General features: G+C 31.8%; 1 long non-coding RNA gene across 1 annotated transcript; it reads right to left on the bottom strand.

Annotated features, from left to right (window-relative positions):
* Positions 1-370: 370 nt before the first annotated feature.
* LOC139087782 (uncharacterized) lies at positions 371-1,108 on the bottom strand. Its single transcript, XR_011544168.1, has 3 exons — positions 748-1,108; positions 583-682; positions 371-495 (listed from the first exon to the last, which is right to left on the bottom strand). It is a non-coding gene; the product is annotated as an uncharacterized lncRNA (long non-coding RNA).
* Between the last annotated feature and the right edge of the window lie 6,923 nt (positions 1,109-8,031).

The raw sequence follows: 8,031 nt of genomic DNA on the forward strand, positions 1-8,031 counted from the left end.
CTTTCTGGAAGGTCGACGTTGAGCATTTTTTATAAAAAATGATGTAAATTTAACTACAGGAGTGTCAAGTATTACAGAAAGGTTTAATTTTTAAAGTAGGAAACCTTATAGCAGTGTTGGTCAAACGGGACACCTTGGAGGTAAGCCTCGAACAATACCATAGACGACATTGTTTGGACAACACTCCCTTGTAGTAATGCATCCGTAAATATATAACTTCAATTACATTGATGAAGACAAAACAGAACTTTAAGTTGCTTTTGTATCGATCAATCTGAAAGAAGAAGTCAAACATATGGCTTTCGGCCTTGAACTACATACACAAACTACACAATAATAAATGAAAATTTTCTAAATTTAATCAATTAAGTTAAATTTGAAAAGAGAATTAAAGCATTTTTATTCAAAATAAAATTATGTGTGACTAATGGGAACTCTAAACATTACTATCCGACGTGCTTCTCCAGTTAGATATGAGAAAAAATATCGAGCTTGCTAAAAAATAACAAATAAAAATATGAATTAAAACTATGAACGGTGATGAACTCAACAAACTTTTATATGATTATAAAAAAAACTCACCAATGATAATTATAACAATGAATATTCCAGCTATGATGAGTGGATGAAAGCCTTCCAGTAAAATATATGCTGTAATTAGTAGAACTATTGTCCCGAAAAACTAAAAATCAAAAGTTAAACTTTATTAGACAGTCAGGATTAATTTTAATTATTTCCTCTACTTACAGTGATCACGTACAATAATATATCACAAAAGCAGTCTTTACAATCATTCCAACATTCTTTCATCTTTAATTTTTTTTTTATAAATTGAATAAAATTACACAAATTCAATATTGTTTACGTCCAATTAGATTCTCTTTTCAAATACATTTGATTTTGTATATACGCATCATGTGTTTCTTTGAGTCTTAGCAAACATTTACTCATATTATCTCACGAATTCCGAATAAAAACAAAAATGTGTAATTCTTTACAAATAAAGTCATCGTACCGAACCTGTTGTAGTCATCGCAGCTTTAAAGAGTAATTGAAAAACGTGGATTGATGTTATTTGTTGTGCTTTTATGTTGGAAATGCATTTTAAATAATTTTGAAAGCTTTTGTATGAATTTGAAATGTTAATTGATAATTTTGAACATAGGGAACCTTTGCAAACAAAGTATACAATGAGTAATCGCTTAATGAAAACTCTATCGAAAAAAAACAAACACATAAAGTCCCGAACAGCACATCATTTTGGCTAGAGCACCTATACGTCGCTGTATTAACGGTATGACGCGGGGTTGTCCTGAAGACACCATTACGGCTGATTTCAACTCAGATTGCTGCTTAGTGCTGCTCAAGTATGCTCAAAATTGTCCTGAAGTCACCATGACAAGTCCCAGTTCACCCCATTGCACTGCACGGGTATGCTCATATTTTTAATTTATTATTTAACAATAGAACATCCCACAACATCGTTAATCCACAAATCTAAATACAAAAAAGCATCAAAATAAACAAAACAAATCTGCCAAACAACAGATTCAATATATAATTAATTCGTTAAACTCGTGCCTGTTTATTGTTTTTGTGATTTGTGATTTATTTTAATACCAAAAAAAAGGTTGGAAGCAATCAGGTGCCACAATTTTTTCCTCTCCCTCTCACAAAATATTGAGATAGGATTAAGTAAACACGTTATGTGCCATACAATGTGTCAGGATATCAATCGATACACAAATCTCACATTAAATGTGATCAATAAATGACAGAGAAATATGTGTTGTAGCAAGGAACGATATTGCTTGTGTACACACAGAAAAGAAAAGTTTTCTTCCTTACATTGGAGTTGAGAAGAGTAGTTGTCGTGTTTTAGATGTGTTACTGATATGTGCTTTTTATAATGATGGGTTGTAAATCTCACATATTTTTTGACTTGAGGATCAAAAATTTGTAGAACTGTTATGGTTCAAGATTAATAGCTTTAATCTGTTGTTATTGATAAATCTATATAAGAGCCAATTTAGTCATCTCAAGAACCAGACGTAAATCTGGTCATATCCACTCGTGGAGAACTAACGTGCAATTCTTGTTAACTAGCACAATGGAGTTACTAATCAGTACTAATTAAATGTATACGATAATGAATAATTTCCATGAAATTCACTTTCAATATCTTCATTATCATCATTAGCAACTGTGTGAATTATTCATTAATAAATCATACTTTAATGAAAATATTCATCTTCTTCCTTAAAAGTCGTGAATTTTTTTGTTGATTAATTTGATTTAATTAGGAATTTAAATGATTTATTAGATTTTCATTAAAGTGATTTTTGTAGAGTAAATTAAGGATTATTGCTTTAAAAATGGTGAGACTTGATTGAAGATGTATACTTAGGATAAGTTGAAATGGTAGCTGAGTATTTATACTTCATGGAAGGCAACTCTGTTTTCAGAAGTGAATTGGGTACCCAAATAAGGGTTTAATTGAGATTAAAATCAAGAAATCCGAGCCGAAAAGGAACATCCTTATGAATATGCTTACAAAATTGAGCATACTCAATTATATTGATACCTCATCACTCTGATACTCTTAGTAGTTTTGATTTTGTTTCGATCTCAGTAGGTATACCGAGTACAGTGGTCTAGAGCAAACTTAATCGTTAAAGAGTCATTTGCCGTTCTGGTGCGGCTTTGGATCTCAATCATCTCAATAACTAAAGCTTTTTTCAAGTATACTCATAATAACGCCCATTTAGGTGAGTATGCTCACTGTCTGCTCTGGAAAGACATAAATTGTTGATTTAACTGGAATAATCTAAGGTAAAATTTGAAGAAATCGGGTCAAAATTACTTGACATTGAAATTATGTATCAAATTACTTCCTTAACTCTATGAATTACAATTATCTGCAAAATGCACCATAAACTACTGTCAAGATTACAAATCTCCTTATTTTATTGCCATAAGATAAGCACAACATTAATATTTGCTCATAAATATACATTTGCTGATTTGCTGATAAATATACATTCGTGCTATGTCACTCTATATCTCACTTACAAAATGTCAAACAAACAGAATCGATCAAACTTTAAAGTTTGTTTGTTTAATGTGCATATATCCTAACGGATATCATCATAAACACATCAAAACAACTGCAAAGTAATAAAATTAAATTTCGTAATAAAAGTGAAACATTAAAAGCAGTTAAAATTGTGCATGTTTTCAAGTAATCCACGGTGTGATTATGACATAATTTTATTCACATCCGTTTAGTGATAAAAAGCGAGCATTGAAGAGCGTTGGGTATAAAAAAAAAGTAGAAACTTTATCCATCTACAGCTATCTGCAGCTATTTACTATTATATTGTGTGACATGTTCATTTTTCACATATAATTATTCCTTCATCGTTCCATACAACGACAACTATGGAATATCAAAGAATTTTCCTCACTCTACTAGTGCTGTACTGGCTATTGTTGTTGTGCAACTGTCAACTCACTCACTACTTTTTTTTTTTGCATGAAACATTTTTATTATTTCAAACAAACTTTTATGGCTTGTGATTTCATAATTCTCAGTGATGTATATAGGACACATAGAGTGGAACTGAAAAAAAAAATAGCTACGAACGTTGATAGTGTGAAAAAGTTTTATTTTGTCACATGAAATATTTATAAACGAGACAATGTTTATTACACTAACAACACCAGTATCATCCCCAGCAAGTAGTTGACTTGATCTTTTGTCCATTTATAGCGATTGTCACACACATGAAAAAAAGTATGAAACTTTATTATGTTAAAAAAAATGCTAGAATAATGACTTTGATTGAGTATACAAATTTTCCTACATGAAAGCTTAGATGACATCACTGCAGTTGGTTATGGAACTTTTTATTCCTTATACTATTCACAAAAAAAAATGGAAGTTGCACTACTGCATAATTTACAATAGAAGCTGACAAGCAATTCTCCTTGCTAGGGTAAAAAAAAAGTTTTTGTGCTTTAAGCTTGAGAACCAGCAACAAAAAAAAATACTGTAACAAAGAGATTGATATGCTTCTGACTACTCGTTGATGGATGGAAAAAAAAGTGTATGAATGTTCATGCAGAGTGAAATAGTTAGAGGCACAGGGAAAATTTATTTTATATATGCAGTATGCGTGTGCTTTATGTTGAAAAATCAAACAATTCTGGCTATTGACATTTGTATTAAAGCGTCAAGCATTTTGTGTGAAATTGAACTGTTAATAGAGAACTGGAACTGCTAGAAATATATTTTTTAAATAATAAAAGCTTTTCATTTACAATAAAACATAAATTGTATGATGAATAATAAATTATGTTTGAAGTTCTGTTGTTGAGATATAATGCCTAAGTACTTTCAGATTCGCTGTTTGTAAATGCAATTTTTTGAAAGCGTTTATGGTCAAAGAGAAACATAAATTTGGATGGATCCACTTTGTGTGAGCTTAATTTAGAGTTTTTGCACTTAGTTTATGTAATTGACACCAGTTTTTCCACAACAGACAATTAGTATGCTCACCTAAGTTAGTGTGCTCGTGAGTATACCCTCAATACAGCAGGAAGTGTCAATTCGGGGGTAGTACAACAGCACTTGTCAATATGGAAGCGGAAACACAAGTTTTTCTACCGCTGTAGAATTAATCCACAAGACAAGAGACGTCCTGGAGATACAAAAGCCACATGGCGTAGGTTAATTAGATACAAAAACGCATAATTTGTACAAACTTTGTGATAAGGCCTGCAAAAGACTAAGATGGAAGTCTTTTTGTAGCAGTCTAGGTTGCACATCGTTGGATAGTTTCAATAAGTAAGTAAGCATGAAAACATATGATTGCGCATTCTCAATTCTGGAAGCATACTCACGACTATGCTTTTTGTCTGTTCGAGTCTTAAAATTGCATGAACATCAATGTTCCAAAAAATATGGCAAGATAATTTTCAATTAATAATCAAACCTTCCACCCAATTTAAAAGTCAATGACGTCAGCATCAAGCTGCAGCTAATAACAATATTACCAAATATCAAACCATTAAAGGTTAGCAAGTAGCAATGAATATCTTATTTATGTTCCACGTAATTGAATACAGATGAGTCTTTACAGTTTCATAAAGTAGTAATAAGAAAAAAATAATATCAACAAATTTAAGTATGAGAAAATTGAATTCAATTTTTCAATTTTCAACCTCAAATATCGTCTAACGTGCTAACGAGCGAACATAACCATAAAAAGCAAAGCTCTTTGCAAAGATAGAGAGAAATTGAAATTTGAGTTATGCTACATTGTTTCTATATGGATACTAATGACTATATGTATAAAGATTGAAGAAGCGAATGTGCATAAGTAGCAGATGCTGTGAATTTTTCATAATTTTTCATGGCATGTTCTTTCTAGATGACTGAGGACAAAGATTCATTCGCATACTGAATTTTAGATTAATAATAAATTTTTTTTAAACAAATTAATTCACAGACCATTTAATTCAATGCTCGTTTAAAAAAATATATAATTTAAAGTTGAATATTAAGGGTTGGAATTGTAATACCTTTAAGGCATTACGGTCTTGATGTTACTTAGAAGAAAACTTCATAACAATGGTGGAAATTTTCAACATTACTGTAAGTATTACGATTATCACTGTATCCAGTTAACATTGAGACCACGTAGAATGAGTACGGAAAGGTGATTTTGATGAGGAGGTGATGCTGCGCTTTTTAATGTCGAAGAACCATATCATATGCAATTCTGAAGTTAAGAGTTACATGCAATATGCATGTATTACATTAGTATTCATACGGAATATCCATCGTTGTGTATCCTTAGCGAATCCAACGAGGAATGTAAAATCTGCCTTGACTACTTCCCTGACGAGAACCAAAGCATAAGCCTGTAGTGTGTATTTCCTGCAATTGCAGCATTTTTAATCTGAAATTTTTAGATCGTTCAAGGCTACAACTCGTCTAAGGCCTGCAATTTAAGACGAACCCAAGCAAATATTAAAGCTAATTTGTTAATTTTATACCATTTTTCAGCATAACCCAAGCAAAAATCATCAAAATCATTTCCCCCAAATAATATCAATTCAACTGAAAATAATCACTATTATCAAGAAAAACTGACATGAAATTGATCCCAATTTACAAAAAGTAATCCTCCACAAAATATTTAAGCACTATGAACGAGATAAAATGTAAGCAGGAAGGAAAAATTAAAATTTCATTCACGAGCATAAGAGAAATAATTTTATTGAAAAAAAAAAATTCTTCGCACATTTAAAATGCGTAAGCATGATTCGCGAAGCGTAAAACTTTACTTTCTGTCATGAGTATTATAATGTTAAAAAGGTATAGAGTATAGAGCAACAGCAAAAAAAAAATGTCCTAATTATAGCTGACGAAAAATGTTACAACATTTTCAATGCAGGTTTCTTCACGTCATTCGACTGCCTTCACGTTTCAAGCGTGTGCTTACTTACCATGTAATGAGGATAGAACATAACAGTAACGGTAACATCATCGTTGTCATAAATGGATGGGTGAGAGAACAAGAGTAAAATGTGAATAAAGAAGAAGGGAAAGGGTAAATGGGCACATAGATATGATGATGATGGTTTATTGAAGATAAAATTTCCATTTTTCCAGATCCCATTCTTGATGAGAAAGGAAAGTTATATATGCTTATGTCCTATTTATTCCATCAAGGTATCCTTTTTCTTCTTCTTCATCTTCCTTTTTTGCTTCTGATTAGAACAATAGTTTTGCTAAACGAGCAGCAGATAGAAAAATACAGCAGCTCCTTTTTTCCCTTCAAAACAAACAAACAAACACTATCACGACATAGACGAGATATGAGAGTGACATAGAATGAGAATGGAATGATAATCTGTTGAATGAAGACATTAACTTAAATACAATAAAATTTCTCGTTTATATGGATGTCTTTTTTAGTCCAAACATACGATATCGGTTAGATGTTTCACTACTTTTTTTGTGCATTTTTTTCATCTTATCAAGTTTCGGTTTTAGACTGTTGTCATATTGTCTAATTTAGCAGTCTACATGGTGCTTCAAATAATCTTTCAAGTCATTCTAAGATGACTTTGAAATTTTGAGGAATTAGGTAATTGCTGTGTAGCACCGTACTCAAAAGGATATTTGAGGATATGAAGAGTGCTTGAAAATTGTGTATTTTGATCAGGCTATTTTTGACTGATTTCTTGTCATTCCGGGTATTGAGGACGGTAATATTAAAGCTTGAAGCTAGTCTAGTCAAGTCTAGTCGAATCAATTCGAGTGTTATTGAGGCTAGTCGAGTCTAGTCAAGTCTAGTCGAATCTAGTCGAGTCTAATCGAGTATAGTCGAGTCTAGTCGAATCCAGTCTAGTCTAGTCGAGTTTAGTCGATTCTTCACGAGCCTTGTCGAGTCTAGTCGTATCTGGTCGACTGATACAGTTAAGTCTAATCGAGTCTAGTCTACAATAAATTCGCTCAATTCCAAATCTCAATGAAGATATTCCTCACTACTTTATCCATAAATGCTTAACAATTTGCTAACAGTTATAGTGCTCATTTTAGTAAACAAAAACAATAGATTGTTTGCTATATCTGTTATGTACATATGTACAATTCATACATATCTATCTCATATGTGCAAGGGGATGAATATATGATGATGATTATGATGATGGTGCATAAAACAACAACATAACAGAGAAAAAGAAGGAATAAAGGGGATCTACATAAAGCATAATAAAAACAGTGAGCTTACAGTGAGTATGAGAGCTATAAGCAGAAGGGAAAAATGAGAGGAACTTAAACGATGAGATTAAAAATACCAGGCACGTAACATAAAAAAACATGTGTACGCTACCTCATGCATATAAATGATTTTTTATGTTACTACCACATAGCAGCAAAGTGGGGATCCCTACGAAAATGAGGCGCGCGCCTTATCAATGAACATACAAAACATAAAAAAGGTAGAAATGGTT

Source organism: Chironomus tepperi, unplaced genomic scaffold, assembly GCF_022539635.2.
Source record: "Chironomus tepperi strain 1889 unplaced genomic scaffold, CSIRO-AGI_Ctep_v1 contig_11, whole genome shotgun sequence".
NCBI lineage: Eukaryota > Metazoa > Arthropoda > Insecta > Diptera > Chironomidae > Chironomus > Chironomus tepperi.